At 34.8% G+C, this 25,095-nt stretch overlaps 2 pseudogenes; both read left to right on the top strand.

Annotated features, from left to right (window-relative positions):
* Positions 1–6,677: 6,677 nt before the first annotated feature.
* LOC145936528 (uncharacterized) lies at positions 6,678–18,570 on the top strand (annotated as a pseudogene).
* A 3,396-nt stretch (positions 18,571–21,966) lies between these two features.
* The window catches only part of LOC145936526 (lipase 3-like), a 66,376-nt pseudogene continuing 63,247 nt past the window's right edge, over positions 21,967–25,095 (top strand).

Genomic DNA, 25,095 nt, shown 5'->3' with positions numbered 1-25,095 from the left:
TAACATATGGATAGGTTCATCCGAATTTGTAGTCCGAACATGCAAAATTTTAGCTGTTTTATTGAGTAACGGAACTGTCTCGTCAGCATTTAAAATTTTCATTGTACCAGCCAGAGATCTCATATGTGTTACTAAAAATTTGTCCACGCGTATATTTTTTGTACCTTTAAAAATCAAGTTTTTTATTTCATTGAAATATTCTTCGCTTCTAGCTGATGACGCTATATTACTTATGCCATTTGATGTCATTGTGGCTGTCCATAATGGGAACTCTTTAGAAATTCTAAGTAAATTGATACCAAAATTGTGACAATAATACAGATTCGGCCTATCTTCGGAATTGATTTGTTTACTATTTTTTTCGATGTCGCGAAGAAAATTACTTATACTTATAGCAGATTCGTTGTTAGGTACTTCATCCACATAATCGTCTATATCACCTTCATTATATTCAAAATTTTGTGTTTTAATCATTTTTAATAATCGTTGTTGCGCGTTAAAACATGTAAGCGCGCAATCATTGACAGAAATGTCTTCTGTTTCTGAAAAGGCAACTGTCAAGATATCCTGACAAATCCGTTGAAAACTCTCAAGCGTTGTGGTATTGCTTAAAATACCGACGCACCTAACAAAAAAATCTTTAATGCGCGCATGTTTATCTTTAAAACATTTCCAACGACAGACTAATTTTATCAAATGAGCTATGTCGATTCGAAGAATACACTTTGGAGCATTTGTCCAATCATTATTTTGTAATGTTCTCATACAATTTTCAACGTATGTATTTAGATCACAATTATTGAATGAAAGAGCGACTGCATTTAAAAGTGCAAACGAATAATAAGTTACAACTTCTTTTGGGCAAGGTGCACCAGATCGCAGCCATTCTCGTAACCAATACGTCAAAATATTTGTATCGTGTTTTTCGGAGATCATTTGAAGAACAGGTAAAATTTTTGTTTTAAAAGGAACAACAGCTTGATACAAAAACACAAAATTTGTGGATTCATCAAGTTTTTAAATATTTTTTATCAACGATCCTGTTGCATCAATACTTAACATATCCGTTTTCTCTAATTGCCGATTAAATTGTTGATACAAGAATAATTGCTCTGGGCTAAAATAAATTACAAAAAATTTATCCAAACCAATTTCACGTATAATTGATGAAAATTCGGGCTTATATATTTTAGTTGCAGAACAGATGCAATAGGATCGGATATTTTGTTAAGTCCTAACTTCTCATCATTATCTAATTGTTTTGCTTTTCGCAATACGGATTCACTATACAAATGCGCTGGCTCTACATCACCAAATGTCATTATTTCATTAGCCTTTTCTCTCCTCCAGCCATATGCAGATGTTGCACGTAAATCCTTCATTACATTGCTTCTTTCGATTTTTCGCAATTGCCGTTTTTGCTTGTGTACGATTCCTCTGGTATCATAAGTAGAAACATGGATTTCCATTTCTGAATCTACGTCGCTTGGCTCATACATACTATACGCATTGAAAGCAGCACCGCATTCTGTACATTTTCCTTCTATTTTTAAAAGCATTTCTCCTGGGTTACGATTAACTCTCCCAGTTTTAAAAGCAAAGCAACAGGGTATTTTTAATTGTTTCCAAATTTCATTATAAATAATATTTGTCCATCCTGGTTTTAAGCATGTATATTTATCAGTATTATTCGACAATTCGCATTCAGAAATTGTATGCCACGTTTTTCTATCTAAATATAAAATAGTACGCCATGGTTTAAGAACACATGAAGTAGACATTGACCAGTTAGAATCATTTGATTGATGAGTTTTATTAGATGAATTTATCGATTTTAGTCATACATCTTCAAGTGAAATATTACATTTTTTACGTAACCGCTTCAAAATTCCATTTCTATCTTGTGAGAAATATAAATATAAATATTTCACAGAAAGCTGTTTATTCATAACATTTTCTGCAGTTTTCCAAATTGGATGAGATAATCAGAAAAGTTGACCTTTAGAGTCAAAAAAATTCAAGTTTTCTATTGATTTGAAAATTTCATCAACGTTCTTTTTTGGCTGACGTGGCATCTTGCAAGTTTTTATTTCTAAATTTACTTTTGTAATTAGCTGAAAATGATTTTGTAAGCGAAAACTAATGACTTTTAAGCGCAAAATAAATTATTATTTGTAAGCAAATTTCTTTTATAAGCGTTCAGTAACTTTGTATAAGTATACAGTATGTTCTTTAAAGGCGCACAGCAGCCTTGTATCGGCGTACAGCAGCCGCTTTTTACAGGCGCACAGCAGCCTTGTATCGGTGCGCAGCAGCCGCTTTTTACAGGCGCACAGCAGCCTTGTATCGGTGCACAGCAGCCGCTTTTTACAGGCGCACAGCAGCCTTGTATCGGTGCACAGCAGCCTTGTATTATCAAAAAAATCTATAAATAAAAAAATTAATCAATTAACACCAAAATAAAATTAATATAAAAATAAAAAAAATTATATAAAAAAAAAATTAAAATAAAATTAAAAAAAAATAAAATTAAAAATAAGATAAAAAGTAAAATTTAAATAAAAAACTTAATAAAAAATTTTATTAAAAATGTTAATTAAAATTTAATTAGAATTTGTGATTACTTACCACAGCGGTACACACACTTATAATATCTACAAAAATTAAAATTATTATTGATAACTTATTTAAATATATTTTTTCTGTTTTAAAAAGGGTAGTACACATTTATCTTTAATCAATATTTCAATAATATAATGCAGTTTAAAATTATTTTAATAAGCATATGCAAAGTAAAAAATTTTATAAATTTAAATATTGTAGAAAGTTTGCTTATAAAGAATTATAAGTTATCTTCTTATGCAAGAGCACATATATTGATGATTCATTGATAATAAATATTATTTTGATATAATATTAAAAATAATGTGATATATGTGATAATATAATTATACCTGATCTTATTATCCAGAAATATACAGAAAAAAGCTTCACTTCTTTATAAGCAAATTTTTTACAATATTTATGAAGACTATATATGTATATGTAACTATAAAATATATATACAATATATATGCAATATATAACATACTGTTTGTTTAGAAACTAATTCGTTTAGTCTTTATCCTACGTAATCTTTGCTCTAAAGAAATGAGTGCAACATAAATCTTGTAAGTATAATTCTTGCTATTTTTCAATCATGTTATTCGTAAAGATGCATGTATATACAATGCATTCCAGCAAACATAGATATATGATTGTTATATAACATGTAACTAACGTGGACGTTACACGTAACATATTTGTTAGTTGTAATTTCCCACTTACAAATGTATTAAATATGTGTATATGTGATAATAAATATGTATTAGTTATATTGTAGTTACATCCCATACAGCATAGTGACTCGTTGGTATCATGGATGCCAAGGGTCTCTGATGTATTAACGAGTCATTGTGCTATATGGGATATAACAACAATATGTATAATTATATATCACATATTTGTTACATTAATAAGTGTGAAATAACAATTAATATGTACGTAATATGTAACGCGCATGTTAGTTATATGTTAGTAGACATATATATCTGTTTTTGCATATGCAATAAAGATTGAAAGCATTGATTTTTTAAATAAATAAATATTATTTCGATATATGAAATATAATTATCAGATTACTAAAAGAAGACTACCACGACGTTTTTATAAGCTCTTTTTAATAATCACTTCTTTTATAGATCACACTCTTTTGTCAATCACACACATAACCAAAATTGGCAGTAGTCGGAAGTAAAAAGACAAAAGACTTTTTTACTTTATCAATTACTTGATCGGTTAACCGCGTATGTAGTTAGTACCGCAGAACGCTAACGCAACCTTCCGTCAAACAAGTTATTTGTACGTCGTGTATGTGTAGGATGGGTTAGTGATGTGAACAAAGATAGAATGACGCATTGCATCGCCCTCTGTGTTACTTGCTGAAAGTACCCATACCAGATGTTGAGCTCTATTGCCTACGTACACAAGCGCAAACCATAGAACTTATTATAGATATGGAAGAGGAATAGCATATACTTTCTATAGTTAAAACTACGTCCGACATCTATAGATAGAACATGACTTTGGTTCGTTATGCGCATGCGCTAAACCGTACACAGACGAAAATGCACACCTACAAATACAATCTCGCTTCGGCCGCTCATGCGCATTTCGAGGAAGAGTAATAGAATGAGACAGAGCCTTATAGGTTAGAATAAGACAGAACTATAGTTTGTTGTCTCACTTCTTGGACACAGTTCTCCGCATCCTATTCCCCTTCCATATCTATAAGTTCTATGGCGCAAACGCGCTGCCGTGTATGCTGCGTCGTACGCGCAGAGGGCGACATGGGGCGTCATTTTATCTTTGTTGTTTTTTAGAGATGTCGCCTGTGTTGTTTGCTGAAAGCACTCTATATTGAGATTCGATAATCTAAGTTGGTAATTCATATTTTATGGTCATTACGTCATCAAAAATAAACTGCGTCATCAAAAGAGAAACTGTGTCTCAAGTATCACTGCGTTCAAAAGTAAAAAGTCTTTATTTTAGTTTTGATTGAAAATTATTAACTTTGGTCATACAACTATGACAGCGAATCAACGTAAGTATTTACTTATTTATTTTAGGTTAAATATACATATTTTAAGTTACCACCCAACAAACACAGATTGCTATATAATATGTAACTAAAATGAACACTACATGTGACGTAAATGTTAGTTGTAATTTCCCACTCATAAATGTAAATAACATGTACTACATTGTTATATTGTAGTTATATTCCATATAGCACAATAATTCGTCGATATCAAAGAAGGATGATACCAATGAATCACTTTGCTGTATGGGATAAAAATGCAGTAACACATATTTGTAACATCTATGAGTGAGAAATTACGATTAAGATATACGTTACATGTAACGTTCATATTAATTATTTATTATTAAAATATATGTTACTTAAAAGTCACACATCTCTCACATCTGTGTTCACTGGGATATCGCATACACTTTTTGTCTTGTTTGACTATGGTTATTGATGATATAAAACCTGCAATTAATGACTCTCTTCAAAGAAAAAAAATATATATATATGTATTTATGTATGTATGTTTATAATATTATATATAACATTTATAGAGAGGGGAGATGGCGGCGGAAGTAGTGACAAGCGTGTGGTAGTGCTCCGTGTTGGAGCGAGGAAAAGGAGGTGTTAAGAACGAAATGGAGTAAGTGGAATGGAGTTTTTGGATAGAGGAGAGAAAGTGGAGTTGGGAGAAATGGTGGAGTGTATGGAGTGTAAGGAGAAGGCTCTAGCGAAAGGTGGAAAATAAGGGCAGCATGACGAAGGAAAAAGGAGACGTGGCGTGGAGAAGGAGAGAATGAAGAGGGCGCTGGTACAAGAGGAAAAGGGTAAGGCGGAGGAAAGGTAGATCGAGGGAGATGGCGCTGCAGAGGTACGAGGTAGTGAGAAAGGAGAGAGAGCGGAGAGAGGGCGCAGCGGACGACGGGGAAGGATCGACAGAACAAATCGATAATCGATACAGCTGACGGATAAGAGGTTATGGAGAAGGTGGCACACGTGCGTTACGGGAGAAAGAAGCTGCGGAGAGTATTTATTTATTGATTTGTTCGGGTATCTGTTTGAAAGGAAGGAGACAGGAGGATGGAGTCGAAGGAGGGTGTTAAGGAATTAAGACAAATAAAGGAGGTTTTGGTAAGGATTGTGAAGATATTAAAAGGAAGGACAGGAGAGAGAGTGAAGGTACTGAGAGAGAGTCAAGAAGAGACAGAGGCAAGGAAGGAATGGAGAAGAGAAGGAGAGATAGCAGAAGGAGAGAAAAGAGAGGTGAGAGGGATGAAATCATGGGAAGGAGTAACTCGAAGAAAAGAAGAGGGAAGAAAAGAGGACAGCCGGAGGTCAGAGGAGGAAGATATGTCAGTCGATAAAAGAGGAGAGGAGGAGAAGTTGGAAGAAGGAAGGTACAAAGTTGGTGAAACAGAGAAGGATGGAATAAAAGATGGAGGAGAGAAATTGAAGGAGAAAGAAGAGGATAGGAGAGAGGGAGAGAAGAAAGAGAGAGAGGAAAGAGAAGAAGATGTGGAAGCATGGAGATTAGATGAGGGGGAGTTGGAGAGCAGGGGGGAAAGCGAGGAAAGAGAAGAGGATCAGGAGGAAGGCAGAGCGGAATGGTGGAAGATGGTAAAGGAAGAAGAGGACCGGAGCGCGAGGGAGAAAATAAGGCGGAACGAGAGGAGGGAAGGAGAGAGAGAGAGGGAAGAAGAGCAAATAAAAGACGAAAAGGGCAGAGGGGACAGAGGAAAGGAGGAGGTAGATAGTAAAGAAAGGGACCACAAAGAAGTGGAGGTGTGGAAGAAAATAGAAGAGAGAGAAGAGAAGTGGAGAAGAGAGAGGGAAAGGAGAGAGAATATTAGAAAGGAGAGAGAGAGGAGAGAGGAACAGGAGAGAAGAAGGAAAAGAAGGAACCTGATTTGGAAAGGAGTGGATGGAGGACCAGGGAGAAAGGAGAATTTTTGTGGAGAAAATCATAGAGAGAGCAATAGGGAAGGAAGCAAAAGTAGGAGTGATAACGGAGAGGACAGGAGAAACAGGAGTCTGGGTACTAATTGTGGAGATGAAGGAGGAAAAGGATAAGGAGGAGATGCTGAGAAGATGCGGGGAGATTCATGAGAGATGGGGAGTATGGATCGACGAGGATTTGACGATGGAGGAGAGAAGTGCAAGGTGGAGGATAATGGAGAAGGCGAGGCTGGAGAGAAAAAGAGGGAGGACGGTGGAGATGACGAATAGGAGACTATGGATTGACAGCAAAGAGTGGTTCTGGGACACGGAAGGAGGGAGATGGGTAGAGGAAAAATGAGAGGGGCGAAGGAAAGAGGAGGGTGAGAAGCCGGAAGAAGGGAGGAAGAAAGAAGAGAGAAAGCGGAGAGTCCACTGAAGGAAGTGGAGGGCAGAGAAGGAGCAAGAAGAGAGAGAGGAAGAAAGAAGAAGGATCATAGAAGAGCGGAAGGAGGAAAGAAGAGGAGGATAAAGAGATGGAGAGAAAGGAGGCAGCAAGAGAGACAAGAGGATAGGAGAAGGAGAGAGGACAAGGAAAGGGAGAGGAGATGGCGCAGAGGGAGAATTGTTATGGTTAGGTTTATGTTTATGTTTTTGATTTATATGTGAAGGTAAAGGAAAGGGGACTTGGAGAGGAAGGAGCACACGTTGAAGGAGACGGAGTAAGACAGGAGATAAGAGAGAAGGAAAGATGAGTCTGGATGAGAGGAGAGAAGGAGGAGAGAAGATGGAATAATTCTGTATTTGTATTTTAGAGATATTGTGAGGTCGCAAGTGGCCAGGTGGAAGAAGGGAGATTGTAATGGGTTGGAGCTACCCTAAAGCTCCTAGGCAAACCCTTAGGGGACGCCGAATAAAGACGTACATATATAACATTTATAATAAGTTCTAAATCTTATCTTAATACCTCTATAAATAATATCTAACCTACAATTTATAAAATATATACTACTTTATAAACATCTAATAAAACTCTATTTGCAGAAAATAATATACCAGAAGTTAATATGACAGAATTAACGGATTTGGAAATAGCGCAGGATGAAAATGAAACACTAAAAGCAGAACTAAAAAAATTAAAAAAATTATTGGCGGAAAAACAAGAAAAAAATAAGGAAAACATGCAAGAGACAAACACCACCCAAACACTACCCGAGGAGGAATCTCCGCAAACTGATCAAAATGACAAAAATTTACAAAAAAAACAAGGCAAGTAAAAATGTATGTTTGTAATAAATAACAATTATCATAATTTTTAAATTACATTGTTATATATTTTTTTGTTTTTTTCTTTTGTTCTTCATTATTACGTAACATTATTTTTTATTACATTAGTTATACTGTTACGTCCTGGCCTGCACGAAGGAAAGGCCGCTCGAAGGTCGTAACAGCGTTTTCCCGAAATCGGAGTGATTTCGGGTCGAACGGACTGTCTGGCCCTTTTGCAGGTCAACGACTGGATAGTCGCTTTTACCTGGCTTATCTCAGTGGTCCGTTCGTCGGTCCTTTTCGGTAAGGGAATTAAATCCCTTTTACGCGGGATAGGACCTTGTGCGATCTCGGGGGATATAGGAAGGAACACAGGGGTTTAAATAAGACTTTAAATTCGCGTAATGTAAATAATTATCATTTATTCAAAAAATAAAATCTTAATAATATTCGGAGAATTAGACATTTGAATTTGTGGACATGTATAAACAATTATATATGAGTGTGTGTGTAACGTTGATATGAAATTCGACTCGTCAGTGAGGTCGATGACCTCGGGACGGAAAGGAGAAAAAGGAGGAGCGGTTTTGTTTAGGACCTGACGATAGAAAGCGCTCTCGAAACTCCTGCGAATCGTGCAGGTCGTAGTGATGTGCTATGAGGCGGTTGAGGATTCGCGTTGGCTTTTGATCGTCCCGTTTCAATGCTCGACGGGCAGTGATTTCCACTACGGATTATTAGGTTTAGTCGCGATTCCGGGGATTTATTCACTTCCGTGATCGTAGAAGAATGAGAGTACTCACTGTTGGCTGTATATTATTTGATGAGCGGGTTGGCAGCTATAGGTTGATTCTCAGGATCGATGGTTCCTTCGAGTGGTGTGGGCGAAGGTGTAGGTTGACTAGTAGCTGGTTGTTGAGCCCCGATGGTCACAATATATGCTTAATGCGAGGATCCAGTATGAAGTGCGTAACTGCCACGACGTAGGCGGAATTAATGAGAGCGTTCTTGGAAGATTCGCTGCTTTTATACTATTCATCTGCCCTTCTTATAGGGCAAAGGGCGTCTTCTTTTCTTGTAACTCATAGTCATACGTTCGGTGTTTAATCCCTTTTGCGCAACGTATTGCTCTCTTGTATGAAGGGTTCTTTCCTAATTCTGATCTTTGGTCCGCTGATAGCGTGTGTCGATCGTGATATTTCAACATTACCTATGACTTATTGATCAAAGTGTAGGTTTCGTAATCTCACCGGTCGAGTTGTTTCGCAATCACTGTCTTTCTCCGTTTAATTCTTATAACTAATTTCGGTCTTATAATTAATATGTTCGCGGAACGCGAATCTGCGTAAATCGGGGAGGAGAAAAGAATCGTGCAGTCCACAGGACGTAACAATACGTTATTATTACACTTGGCAGATCAACCACGACGCTGGGCGAGAGCTGGCCGAAGAGCAAGACGAGGACGAGGACGAGGACGAGGACAAGGACGAGGACAAGGACGAGGAGGTGGGAGGGGGGGCAAAAATAATTATGTTTATATTAATATGTAATATGAATTTTTAATTTATTCAAGAAACCCAAATGTTAAATGTTTTTTTTTTTAATTTTATGACTTTTTGTTTTCTTTTTGAAATTCTATCGAGAATTTTAATTTAACATATTAACATAGATATAGCATATTAAATTTAGTTATATTATTTTTTTTACTTGTTTAGAAATTAAACGTATACTAATTCTTGATTAGCACCGACATTTTTTTATGAGCATTATATATTTTTTTACTATAAAGTACCTAATGTACCAAAGGTATTTTTCTTTGTAATACAGTAAATACAGTATGTTAAATTTGATAAAATATGAATTTTATTTTTATAATAAATAATATTGATTTGGAAGAAAATATATTAATAAAACAATTTTCATAAGATAAGACGTCCCTTTACTTTAATGGCAGAATAAATTGTGCAAATTATAAATATTTTATATGTGCGTATGTTATATGCAAGATGACCGATGTAGCGTTATAAAATAACAAATTAATGATTTTTCCCTTTGAGGTACAAACGATTTGAATGGAGGTACAAACGGGTACAAACGATTCTCTTTCGAGTGGTGTCGGCCGTTTTTCGAAATCTCAAAAAATAGCAAAAGTATCTCTTGGTCGAATTTTGAAAAGTCTGTACTTCCGGTCCCTTTGAGGTACAAACGATTTGAATGGAGGTACAAACGGGTACAAACGATTCTCTTTCGAGTGGCGTTGGCCGTTTTTCGAAATCTCAAAAAATGACAAAACTACCTCTTGGTCGAATTTTGAAAAGTCTGTACTTCCGGTCCCTTTGAGGTACAAACGATTTGAATGGAGGTACAAACGGGTACAAACGATTCTCTTTCGAGTGGCATCGGCCGTTTTTCGAAATCTCAAAAAATGACAAAACTACCTCTTGGTCGAATTTTAAAAAGTCTGTACTTCCGGTCCCTTTGAGGTACAAACGATTTGAATGGAGGTACAAACGGGTATAAACGATTCTCTTTCGAGTGGCGTCGGTCGTTTTTCGAAATCTCAAAAAATGACAAAACTACCTTTTGGTCGAATTTTGAAAAGCCTGTACTTCCGGTTCCTTTGAGGTACAAACGATTTTAAAGGAGATACAAACGGGTACAAACGATTCTCTTTCGAATGGCTCTAATGAAATTAAAATACCTTAAAGTTGGGTGCTGGCGATTTTTTACCCCCTGGTATTTTTTAACCCTTTGAGGTACAAACGAAAAATCAAACGGTACAAACAGGTACAAACAAGGTACAAACGAACTGTATTATTTATTTTTATTTTTTATTAAGTTGGGCGCCAGGTTCACATCGGTAATATAATACACATATACAGGGTGATTCAAAACAACCGTTTGTCCTTAAAATGTCGTATTCCTGACTGAATTCTAAGACAATTTTTCCTTTGCCAAAATTTGATCCGAAGCTTAGTTTTCAAATTATTAAAAGAAATATTAAGCGAATTACGGCACGAGTACGGGCGGTAGGCAGGAGCGGCGCAACTCACTATCCGACGCGGGCGACTATGTGAGGCACTCGCTGCGATCAGCTGTTCGCTACACGCGATGTGTTAGTGTTTGTTTGTGTCTGTGTTTTGCGTGTGTGCGTACATACACACACACACATACACACTCTCTCTTTCTCTCTCTCTTTTTCTCTCTCTCGCACTTACTCACTTTTATTCTTACCTTGTAGAGGTGTTTGATGACTTTTACTTCTGATGAATAATTGTTGCACGACTGTTAACAATGAGACATTCCCATCTGACACACCGAATAATAAACAAATTTTTCTTCTTTCAGAAATTGTATCCACATTTAGAACGAATACACTCACGCACTTGATCGAAAATAAAGAATTTATTTATCGATTGTAACAGTTAATCACAATCTCGGTTACTACTGATTGATTATTAAAATCACTCACAAAAACGCGTTAAATGCAAAGCGCACGTTACTCGATGCGGATGACAATAGTCTGCGACAATGACAACAGCGGTGACGCGACGCGACGCGATGACGCGACGCGACGCGACGATAACAATCACGGCGTTGCCGAACGTGAACGCGTACATACATTACATGTGATAATAATATGTATAATTTTTAAGTTATTAAAAAAAAACATTATAACGTATTATAATACGTTATGCTTTTCTTTTTTTTTTTTTTTAATAACAACATTATTTACTGTTTTGCCTTTTTTTCGCAAGCGAGACATAAGAAAAATTAATTTTAGGTTTTTGCGAACAAGATGTTCCACGTATGAATGTGTTGGTTGCTCTGAAAAGAGCGAGTTGTTTTTTGGCCGCTCTGAAAAGAGCGGATTTTTAGTTTCAAAAAAATTTATAATAAGTGCTCAAAATGATCACCATCGATTCTAACGCAAGCTCTCATGCGTTTTAATAGATTTCTTTGGACGTTCTCCATTACTTCTTCTTCGACATTCCAAATATCGGACTTTTTAAAAGAAGTCTCCTATTAGTAATGGAGAACGTCCAAAGAAATCTATTAAAACGCCTGAGAGCTTGCGTTAGAATCGATGGTGGTCATTTTGAGCACTTATAAATTTTTTTGAAACTAAAAAGCCGCTCTTTTTAGAGCGACCAAAGTCAATCCGCTCTTTTCAGAGCGACCAAAAAACAACTCGTTCTTTTAATAGCGACCAACACATTCATACGTGGAACATCTTGTTCGCAAAAACATAAAATTAATTTTTCTCATGTCTCGCTTGCGAAAAATAGCAAAACAGTAGATAATGTTAAGTTATTTAAAAAAAAAGTATAATGTATTATAATACGTTATAATGTTTTTTTTAAATATAATAACTTATAAATTATACATATTATTATCACATGGAATGTATGTACATGTACACGTTCACGTTCGGCAACGCCGTGATTGTTATCGTCGCGTCGCGTCGCGTCATCGCGTCGCGTCGCGTCACCGCAGTCTGTTGTCATCGTCGCAGACTATTGTCATCCGCATCGAGTAACGTGCGCTTTGCATTTAACGCGTTTTTGTGAGTGATTTTAATAATCAATCAGTAGTAACCGAGATTGTGATTAACTGTTACAATCGATAAATAAATTCTTTATTTTCGATCAAGTGCGTGAGTGTATTCGTTCTAAATGTGGATACAATTTCTGAAAGAAGAAAAATTTGTTTATTATTCGGTGTGTCAGATGGGAACGTCTCATTGTTAACAGTCGTGCAACAATTATTCATCAGAAGTAAAGTCATCAAACATCTCTACAAGGTAAGAATAAAAGTGAGTAAGTGCGAGAGAGAGAAAAAGAGAGAGAGAAAGAGAGAGTGTGTATGTGTGTGTGTGTATGTACGCACACACGCAAAACACAGACACAAACAAACACTAACACATCGCGTGTAGCGAACAGCTGATCGCAGCGAGTGCCTCACATAGTCGCCCGCGTCGGATAGTGAGTTGCGCCGCTCCTGCCTACCGCCCGTACTCGTGCCGTAATTCGCTTAATATTTCTTTTAATAATTTGAAAACTAAGCTTCGGATCAAATTTTGTCAAAGGAAAAATCGTCTTAGAATTCAGTCAGGAATACGACATTTTAAGGACAAACGATTGTTTTGAATCACCCTGTATCTTCGTTTTGTTCGCACGTACGTGTTGATAACTTTCTCACTCTCACAATCAGATGTAAAATGCGCGGGATCAGGGGCCCTATTCTTGACTTCGTTCGCAATATTGCGTATGCGCATGTCTCGTACGATCAAAATGCGTATACGCTTCTGAAAGTAGATTCTTGAACACTTTTTTGTAATATTCGCAATTGGAAACGTATACGTTTTGTATTGCACTGTATTTTCGAAAAACATTGGGCAAATATCAACATGTGTTACATATCGCGTGTATATCAATGTATGTATTGATGTATTTTTAATGTATATATTATATATATATATATATTTTATATACATATATATATATATATATAATATATCTTAAGAAAATAAAATCTTATACAAATAAATTGCAGAAAGATTTGTATTTCAAGTTTTACTATGAAATTATATTCACAGAAAATTTTCTCTTAGAATTTACCCTGAAAATCATGGTAATCGTGGAACAATATAGTATGACAAGAATTTTATGAGAATTTCTTTGATTAATATTTATCACAATGAAAATAATAATATCTATTATACAATAAAATATATAAAATATGTTTGATTAATTTTACTATGCAGTTTAGTAAAATTAATCAAACATGTTTTATATTTTATCGTGATAAAGATATTATTATTTTTATTGTGATAAATATTAATCAGAGAAATTCTCATAAAATTCTTTCCATACCATATTGTCTCACGATTACCTACCACGATTTTCAGGATAAATTCCGAGAGAAAATTTTCTCAGTGTATCAATGTAATTTTATATCAATGTTTTATATATATATATATATATATATATATATATATATTTTTAGAAAATATATTTCTATAAATATAAAAAATTTATCATTTAGAATAACAACACATATACATAATAATATCTTTTTATAATTTTCTAATCTGCAAAATTAATGGAAACCTTGATGTAAAAAATTTGTAACTAAAAATTGATTGTTTAATATGACTGCACATGAAAATAAAAAAATTAATGAAATTGTAATTAAATATAATGAACACTTTTTATAAATTAACTAAATAACTAAATAACTTAATTTAATTAAAAAATTGAATCAAACGTTTTTACTGTTTTTTAAAATTATTTATATAGATTAATTACTTTCAAATTTATTACTTATTTGTACAAATATTATTTCATTACAGATAAATAGTATTGCAAATTAACAGATATGCGCGTGAATACTCAAATAGCTAATCTTATTATTAATCTAAGTTAGCTTTATCTAATTTATATAAATTTAATTCTATATTCCAAATTAAAGAAAAAACCATTGAAATTATTCAGAATAAAAGTTTTGTCAAATAAAAGTATTATAGATATTTCAATGAAACTGACGCAGCTTTATTCCTCCTATGGTACGTAAATACAACAGAACCAAGAATTAGAAAGATTATTATAATATATTTCTGATGTCATTTTAGTATAGCGAAAAAAGAGATCTGCATCATTTTTAAACTCTTTCACAAAAATTTAAAAATTATCTAGAACTATCTCTTTGTAAATTAATGAGATCCACTAGCATCTATTATTTCTCCAAAGTTTATATATTTTTCTCTTTAATATAAATAAAATTCCCATTAATTAAAAAACTAAACATGATAATAAAAATGCTGCTCTGGGATTACAGATTTTATAACTTGGTCAAGATTATATTTCGTTAATAATTTCTAAATCTATATATTGTTTAAATTTGCAAAGGACCCCGCACAAATCTTATGGAAAATGTGTCCCAGTCGAATTGGCTGAAATTTTAGTATAATGTAGTTCATTGCATCCTGATGAAAAGTGTCCATGGGCATAAGGTCGAAAAATGGACAGTTTTCGAGTTATAGAGCGTCAAAGATCGGAAAAATGGGTTCATCTGCTCTTGGTAGTCTTAATGCGTACGGTCATGATAGTGTTATGGTAGTGTGTTTTGGCGTGCGTGTGTGCGTGCGTGCGTGGATAGAGATATGCAAAATTCCGTTTTAACCGATTGAATTCTAAGAATGTTTAAATCTTTCATAATAAAAGGTACGTAAACCATTAGTTAACATTAATCAAATAATTTTCTCTCATCTCTCTCTCTCTCCTCAATCAATCGTCTCAATCAATCAAATAATCAAACAAAAAAAGAAAAAAAAAAAAAAAAAAAAACTACCAAGAGCAGATGAACCCATTTTTCCGATCTTTGACTCTATAACTCGAAAACTGTCCACTTTTCGACCTTGTGCCCATGGACACTTTTCATCAGGATGCAATGAACTACATTATACTAAAATTTCAGCCAATTCGACTGGGACCCATTTTCCATAAGATTTGTGCGGGGTCCTTTATAAAAATATAAATATTTTTGGTTGTTATATTATGACTGAATGACACAATTTCTAATATTTATACTTTATTATGTTTTGTTATTTCTTATTGTGCGTTACATTTAATATCTATTCCTAATTTTTATTCTTTATAGTATATTTAATATTTATTTTTATTCTTAATATTTTCTGTATTGTGGGCAGAGCCTTTTATTATATCTTTATCTTATAAATTCGTTAAATTTCTTATATTTCTTTTATTTCTTATGTTTATTTATATATTATATATGTATATATTTTTTTTGATAAACTATATATCACGCCATGAGCGACAACGAACTCTAAAAACGTATACGTTTCTCTTGAAAAGTATGGTATGACCCATTCGTTGCATTGCGAATGAAAAATTGCGTATACGTTTCAGTTGCGACCGTCAAGAATAACGTTCTAGGGATTTTCAGGTGCGATCATTCGCAATGTGCAACTTACGTATACGCAACTATTTCAAGAATAGGGCCTTATATATATATATTGAGTAAAAGGAAATATATATTGTATGATTTCCTCTAAAAGTTGCTTTCAAAAATATATATATATATATAAAAGTTTGAAAAAACTAATTGCGTTAATATAAATATATTTAAAAAATTTAATGTTGTCCTTTAAATAGAAATAAGTATATCTATTAATTTTTTCAAACTTTTATATATTTTTGAAAGCAGCTTTTAGGTAAAAAATTTAAGTCATATATACATCCGGACACATATTTGTTGAGAGCACTGCTATATATTTTAATATAATATTTTTAAATGTTGCTGCAATATTGTTAAGGTAATATTGTAAAATAATATCTTTGCAATATTTCTGCAACATTGTACTGCAATATGCAATGATGCAATGTTGCAGCAATGTTGCTGCAAGCTTCAGTGCTGTATGGGTACGTACTTCCAATTCCACGCGTTACGATTTAGACCGCTCTTAGAGAGGTTAGAATAATCCGGTAATGCGAACCACGTGTCAGTAACTACAATTTTTGGAAACCACGCTCTGCTATCATGTTGATGATTTGGGATGCAGAGAATTAGGCCACTTATAGAAGTATCAACATGAATATTTATTATTAATATGACCTATGAAAACTACAAAGGTATTGCACGAGACTTGACTCGACTAGACAAAAACGCGCGAACAACAGTACGGTACATGCGCAACAAGACAATTTATGCAGTGTTGTTAACTCAAGGAAAATAAGAATTACTACAATGGTACCAACTTAAAGTAAACTAACAGTAATCATTCAAGATAAAGTAACCAGAAGTTTCAAACTAAATTATAAAATGTTGACAGTTTTACTTCAACACAATCTGTTCTGGGCAGAGAGGTGGCACGGTTGACGTGGAATGACTCATATGTATATTAACCTTATAAATTACAGAAATTGAATATTAAAATTTATAAAATATATTAATAAAAGCATTTTGAAAAGATAATATTAAATGCAACAAATTTTTAACTTATAAAATTTTGTTATAATGTTACTTATTTATAGATTTTCAATACTGTTGTTTTGAAGCTAGCGTATTAATTTAATTGTTATATTTGATGAAATTCTTGAAAGTAATATTTTTGTCACATTTTTGCGATAGTTTTCATGTATGCATGAACCACAAGCTCCAACCAACAAAAATTTCAGTTCCTTTATTTCTATTTTATTTGATTATGCTTTAAATTAATAATTATTTTATTTGATTATGCTGAAATTAATAAAGAAGATTAATTTTTAAAAATATTAAAATGGCCTATACTCATGATGTAGAATACAAAAATATGTTCATTTCATTCTGTATCATATTAATATTATTTTATTGCTTCTATTTAGGAATATTCTAATCTTCAATCATCTAGTGACAGTGGCTATACAGATTCTGATAGCACGAGTCAACATAGTAATATTCACATCATCCTCCAAAGAAGCATTATCAGCAGACATTAGAAACAATGAGCAACTTACAATTAGTTATAACTTGTCATTAAATTTAGTACAAGACCAGCATATGAATATCGTACAACATAATTGTCATGAATGTTTATTAACACATGAAGATCCATTTATTGAGCGAAACAATGATTAACAATCATCGTCAACATTGCAAGTTAGTGTATAACGCTTCTTACTAAAAAATTATTATAAATTCTTTTGAAAATCGCATTTAACATTGTTGATAGATAATTGTATTTTTTAAGATAATTGTATGCAGAGACAGACATTATCAATATTTGATTTGTATTTATACACATTCTTTTTTATTTGGAATTTTTATAAATAATATACATAATTTGATATGCATAAAATAAATTATAATTCATAAAAATTTTATTGAACACTCATAGCAGTGTGAGTCATGAATATTTTATTTAATTTATAACATTTATTATATTGTTTTTATGAAATATATTGGTAATTAATAACATACGAAAAAATTACTATTACATTTTTCAGATCAAATTAATTAGTTTCATTTATGTATATGAAAGACATAGTTTTTATTATTCTAGATATTTAGAATAATAAAAAAACTTTGTTCTTATTATTCTAAATATAATATTTCATTGGTTTTTTTATTATATGAATTTTCTATTTGTCGATATAGGGCTGTATATTAAAAATTTTGTATCTGTATATGTTGAGGATTAACTTAATATATTTTTAAAAATAAAAAATTGGTTTTTTTACAGACAGAAGATGTATCCCAGATTTCAATAAATGATAGGGATTGTGATAACTGTACGGCTTATCAGACTCTGAGAATGAAAATTTTCATGTGAGCATATATTTTTAAATTTCATGGTTCACAATATGCGTATCATTTGCATCTATACATTAATTTTTTAATTTTTATATCCATCTTAATTATATTTTTTAAAACTCCATAATAATGAACGTAATTTATATCTAGAGGATTCATGGGTCTATAATGCACATGAAGAATTATTTCAATTTAGCGATGCCGATGATAGCGATGACAATGATATTCACGAAGAAGACAATCCTGAAGATGTCAATAGTGAAAGTAATATTGGTTTTAATAGATTATATATATATTGCAACGGACTTTTCTTCCTAGTGCCGCGCAACTTCGTCACTTTTCTCGGTATCTCTACACACAAAAATTCGACAGATTGCTTGGGCGCCAGGTACGGTCAGGCCGCATCACTCAAAATAACACGATAATTAATTCTACGATAGTGACGGCTTAAGCTCGGTAACTCAGTTTCTTAATTGGCAGAGGGGCGGGAGTCTTAATGCGGGGAATCGTACTCGGGGCTTCGGAGAGAAGGAGAGTCATTAAATCGGCACATTGAAATACTTAAATAAAAGTTAGATAAATATATTTCATATTAGAAAATTGATTGAAGTTTCACATCACTTATTTACGGCCTCGTGACTCGGTAGATCCTCGACACTCGAGGTGTTACAAAGCAATTATGGTTCGATATTTATCGCTACCGAGGGGAACATATCCCGTATTACATTTCAACCGAGGAGGCGAGGGATAAAGACACTTCCAAATTACAAGACTCAAAGACTCGACACAAGACAATCAGAAGAACGAAACTCAATAACTCATTAATCTAACATTTATGTACAAAATTTTGGACTGTCGACTCGGTACGGCTCTCCACGGAGAGAGAGAGAGGCTGCGCAGTTCTTACATTAATGGCGAATCTCGGTACGGGCCTCGCGTTTCGCACACTCCCGAGTGCTCGGTAACGAAAGTAATTAACAATACATAGATAACAATTCTAGCCGTGCCCTTAGAGACGCGAGTCCCTGCCGAGTTCGCTCTTACCGAGATTTCGAAGTGGTGGCCTTACAATGTATTGAGGTCCGTCGGTGTCTCACGTGGTTCGCACGCCGCAGTCTCGTCGAACAGTGTACGACTCTGGGCTCACGGCACGCCGGTAGCCGGCGTCGGTGGCGCTGCGCGCGCCGCCGATAATCGATCCTTGATCCTCTGTCGACGCTAGTCGATCCTTGTGGGCCTCGTTGCCCCGGTAATTTCGAAACGACTCTCGGTACTTTTCGGAATGTTGGTGCGGCTAATGTGGCTGCTCGCTGTACTCCCGAATAACTGCTTCTCTCCTCTTCTAATGGCTGTCGACTTGCTGGGGAAACCGCCGAGAGGTGATCAGTCTCCGACGGTTCCGCTTTCTTCGGGACGGTGCCGGCGGCCCCACTGGAGTAACCATCCCTGTCTCGAGATGTCGGTACCTTTTTATGTGCTCCTCCGCTTAGTCCCGTCCGCTATCCGAGGCTGTAAAACGTATCCGGCAGTAACGGGCCCTTGCGTATTTATTCTATTTATTTTACAATAAATACCTTACTTGACCGTGTTACCCGGCGTCCCCGAGCGCACCGCTTCCACCCAGGTCGTCCACTCTTGCTGCAAATTCCGCCATCCCACGATGGCTGCTCTCTTCGATACATTAGGGCCTTCTCCGACCACTCACTTCCACTCGGTAAATCTACGGGACTTAAATAACTAAAGGCGAGTCGACGAAGAAAAGTTCGTCGCTCGCCGACCCAAAATTCGTCCTCTCTCTCGACCCTTCCTCGGCCGGGCCGTGCCGGCCCTGTGACGGGCGTAAAAACGTCACGTCACAATATATATATATATATATATACTGGGTGTCTGACGTAAGGTGTCACACCGAAAATATACAAGTAGATCTCGTTAAACTGAGTCGAAAAGTCCTATACCATTTTGCAAACAACCACGTAAAATTTCGAGATATTAATTAAAAAAGATCGACCAACGAGCGCGCGAATTACGTCGGGGCGGTCCGCCGCATGCTAGGCGCGCGTTGCCTATAGCGATACGGCACGGTACACCGCTTAGCGGGCCGTCCCGACGTAATTCGCGCGCTCGTTGGTCGATCTTTTTTAATTAATATCTCGAAATTTTACGTGGTTGTTTGCAAAATGGTATAGGACTTTTCGACTCAGTTTAACGAGATCTACTTGTATATTTTCGGTGTGACACCTTACGTCAGACACCCAATATATATATAATAGAATAGTTTTAATAGATTAATGATGCAAAAAGGAGAAAATAATAAGAATATGAATGCTAAAGTAGTCGTGAGTAAAGCTGGAATTTTACTTGCAGTTTTGAAATATGTACTCACGTATTTATCACATGTAAGAAGTTGTAGACCTATAGTGTGTGGCATATGGTTTGGTAAAGATAAACCAAATATGAATATTTTTCTAAAGTCGTACATTGTTCACATGAACAAATTGTCAAATGATGATGTACGATGTATTATTGCAAATGAAGTACGCACTATTAAAAGAATCCCTGAGCGTACAGCGAACTCCGACAAAATAGTAGCGCCCTCATTTTGCAATTAAAAATATCGGTAATTACCGACTAACTATCAAAGAATAATTACATTTTGAATTCTATTTATCAATCATCCCAGGGCAAACGTATTAGAAATTTATGTATATCCATGCACACATGGAGTCACTTTTTGCTACGTTTAATACTATTTTAGGTTTGAACGTAAATGTGTACTGCTGTTTTTCGCTCTACTATACCTACAATGCACACACATATACGCATGAGTCGTAATACAAACTATACTTTTATATTAGACTTCTAATCTAGATTTAGAGAGTAATAGTGCTTTTTTCGTGTATTTCAATCCTAGGGAACTTGTTTTTATATTTGTACAAAATGTATATTTTTTCATATAAAGCACATATTTTGATGAGTTACGTGATTTTTCGAATTACATGATTTTTAAAAATCAAAGTCATGTTATTAATTACGTGATTTTGTTATGTAATTTTGTTACGTGATTTCGTGACGTGATTTTTTCAGTAGGGTTATGTCTTCAGATGTGGACAATTAATAATTAAATTTTGATTAAAGAACTGAAATTTTTAACTGAAATTTTTTCTTGAGTATCTCTATTAAATCGAAGTTATGAACGAATATCAAATTGATTTTAAAGATTCATCTATTAAACCATATCATGTTTCAAGACCGGTTTTAACTAATTGTAAGTTTCCCAGCAAAATCACAACTATAAATACGGATCTAACAACCGACCTAGCCGCCTGACGTCAATACGTTTGCACCGACACCACCGACACATGTACGTCCATTTCTTTTAGACGCATCTATTTCTTATGTACACGCACCGGCATAAATGGTATCCGGCGTTAGATGTGTGCGAATACGTGTATGACAGCCGAAAGTCATATACGTATGTCGCGTTCCGTATGTGTGCGTATGACTTTCGGCTGTCATACACGTATTCGCACACATCTAACGCCGGACACCATTTCTGCCGGTGCGTGTACCACTTATTCTGGGACAGCCTGTATGTATGATTAATAACACGATATACTTTATCTTTTTTTCTTCTAGTTAATAAACAATTATCATAATGCCAATTTATTCTAGTAGGAATAAGTAGTGTGTTAAGAGCAGTTGCATGCAGTCGTATGTCGTATTCATCTCGCTTTCGCATGTTTGTCTTCTTCCGATACTCCGGATAATTTCGATAATCTCTCCATTTTTTTTTATTGTCTATTGAATCACTCATCGATGCGATGAGATTGATCGGAATCGTGTATTTAATGTCATTTTGCGGTCATCTTGATATAACGTCGACAGATGTGACATTCGAACTAAGCGCACTCTTGAATAAAATATTTTGGACTAGCTGGAATTGGCTGAACAACGCGGAATTTAATCCTGATGTTATTCCCAACACGGTAAGTGATCACATACAGAGTGAATTTTTTAAAGCGTTACAAACTTATATCTCGGAAACTAAACTATTTTAGAAAAAAATGTTTTATACAAAAAATTTGTGACTTTGAAGAAGACATAAGATGGTGTCATTAGTTTGACCTAGGAAAGTCGTTTGAAGATAACATGGTCATCTTTAAGTTCTTAAATGAAAACCTCCATTTTTCAATGCATATTCTTATAGCTTACCTCGAAAGTTTTTCAAAACACTATAATAAAATATTTTTGTCTTAATTTGAGTTATATATAAGGTTTGAAGTTAACAATTTTTTGACATAAAATATAAAATATCTTGTAAAATATTCAGTTTTCGATTATCTACCCTAAAAAATAATTCAATTATAATGTTTTGAAAAGCTGTCGAGGTAAGCTACAAGAATATGCATTGGAAAATGGAAATTTCCATTTAAGAAATTAAAGATGACCTTTACGTGATCTTTAAACAACTTTCCAAGGTCAAACTAATCTATCTTATGTCCCCTTCGAAGTCACAAAACTTTTGTATGAAACATTTTTTTCTGAAATGCTTAATTTCCGAGATATAAGTGTGTAACCGCTTTACAAAATTTATTCTGTATATTAAACATGGATTAGAATTTTCATTATTTTGATCAGTTAATAAGTTAAATTTTTTCAACGCTAGCAAAAAATAATCAAAAATAACTTACGCCACAATTTAGTTGATCTTACGCCACTGTTAAGTTTATAAAAAAATCTTAAAAAGTGTGCAAATTGGAAACTTGCACATGGCTTCCTCACCATTCTATTTCGCTCATTAATCTTTCTCTATGAGCAAGCTAGTTTTTCAATTTTGGCTTCCTCATAGAGGAAGCTTAATGAGCGAAATAGAATGGTGAGGAAGCAATGTGCAAGTTTCCAATTTGCACACATGTTTCATATAAAATAACATTCAGGGGCAATGAGGGGGGGTAAGGGGCGAGGGGAACCCATGGCGCGGGGGAATGACGTCACGCGGGGAGGGGGAATGACGTCACGCGGGAGGCGTCCGCGATGTACCGCGATGTACCGCGAGGGGTCCGCGGGAGGGGGAGCGTCTGCGATTTTGGTGCCGGGTCCGCGAAGGGTCCGCGAGGAGGGGGAAGCGTCCGCGATTTAGGTGCAGGGTCCGCGAGGGGTCCGCGGGGAGAGAGGAACCCGTGAAAGACCGTATGAAGCTTTTTGGATGAGGGGTCCGCGCGGAGAGAGGAACGCGAAGGAGAGCGCGAGGCGAACATGAGAGAGAGATGACGCAAGCGAGGCGTATATGCAAGAGCGAGAGAGATAGCGGTCGCGAGATGATGCGGCGATGGAGAGCGCGAGAGCTGATGCAGCGAAGGAGAGCGCGAGAGGCGGACGCGAGAGAGGTAACGCGGCGAAGGAGAACGCAAAGAGAGAGGCGTTCGTGAGAGAATTTTTTTTTAATTAATATTTTTTTCTTTTCATATTTTTTTAAATTAATATTTTTAGGATGAGAAAGGGGAGAGGACCTATTCTAAAATAAATACATTTATTTAATATTTAAAATAATGTTTATTATATAACTGTGTGTGTGTGTGTGTGTGTGTGTGTGTGTGTGTGTGTGTGTGTGTATTTACAAAATGTGTGTGTAAATTTAAAATATAAAAATGAAAATATAATAATACAATAATAATATAAAAATGTAATTAATATAAAATGTAAAATATAATAATACAATAATAATATAAAAATATAAATTAATATAAAATGTAAAAAAGTATATAAAATTTAAAATATGAAATATAATAATACAATAATAATATAAAAATGTAAAATGTATACAGCAGCGCGATGGTGGCTGCGAGGTGGTGGGTGTCAGCGGACGTTGCCGCGGCACGATGATGCAGCGGTCGTGAAAGGCTCCTGCATAACAGAAAAAAAGTTTTTATTAATTAATTTAATAATTTTATGAGTCATTTTATTATTTTATTAATTTATAAATGAAAAGAAATACTTACAACAATTATTCCTCCTCAGAGGATTCTCTATGCTCAGCATAGGAAAATCTAGAAACGTTCGACTGGAATAGGAGAGAGCGTTTTTTCGGATCATCCCATAGTTTCATAGCCCATAGTTGATATTTTAGAGCATCGGTATGAGGTTTTTTCAAACCTATTTCGCGCCCGTGTATTGCCTGCACAATTGAATTTACTGGAGTGTTTGTCGATAGTGCTGGAACATTGGTATCTACACCGAAGTAACGTTTGCGTAGCGATCTTCTTATTTCTTCAAGTCGCGCGATTCGAGCTGTCCGTGATTGCAAATTTTTAATTAATAATTTCTTTGGGTTGATTTTCATTCCGAAAATTCTCATTAGTTCTTGCGGGCATTGTCCTTCTAACAAGTCGATACAACCATCGCAATCTGGCTCCCACATACAGTAAAACGTTTTATCAATTTCATGCAATCCCATTAAATCACGTTCTTTCAGCTCAGTAACCGTCACCAACACAAGTTGTTCCAGTAATTCAATGTATTCCTCCAGAGTTATCATCTTTACAACACGTTTTCCCTTCAATTAGAGTATATCATACAGTTTCATACAACCGCACAGCACGAGCATGCGAGTATAAGTCTGCTACTCTATAACACGACACATATATTATAATGTTGCTCCCCTCTTGATTTTAATTCTACATCTCTCTTCATCTCTTCATCTCTCTGTTCTAACTGGAGTATCATCTAGCTCATCATTTTTCTACATCTCCAGAGAGTTTTGTCGACTATGTATATCAGACAGGGAAGAAATAATTAAACACAGTTTAACAGTAAAATAATTTATTTGTTGCAAGCATTATAAATAATTTCATTTATAGCACAAGTTATCAATTCACAATCTATAAGTGATTCGCTATTAAACATATTACTATCACGTATCGCCTTTGCGGCATTGCTCACATCGCGGATAT

The sequence above is a fragment of the Prenolepis imparis genome, unplaced genomic scaffold, assembly GCF_030444845.1.
Source record: "Prenolepis imparis isolate NDT839.2.m4 unplaced genomic scaffold, iyPreImpa1.0 SCAF_5, whole genome shotgun sequence".
NCBI classification, from domain to species: Eukaryota; Metazoa; Arthropoda; class Insecta; order Hymenoptera; family Formicidae; genus Prenolepis; species Prenolepis imparis.
Note: the sequence above shows the minus strand (reverse complement) of the source record. Positions and strands in the feature narration are given on the sequence as shown.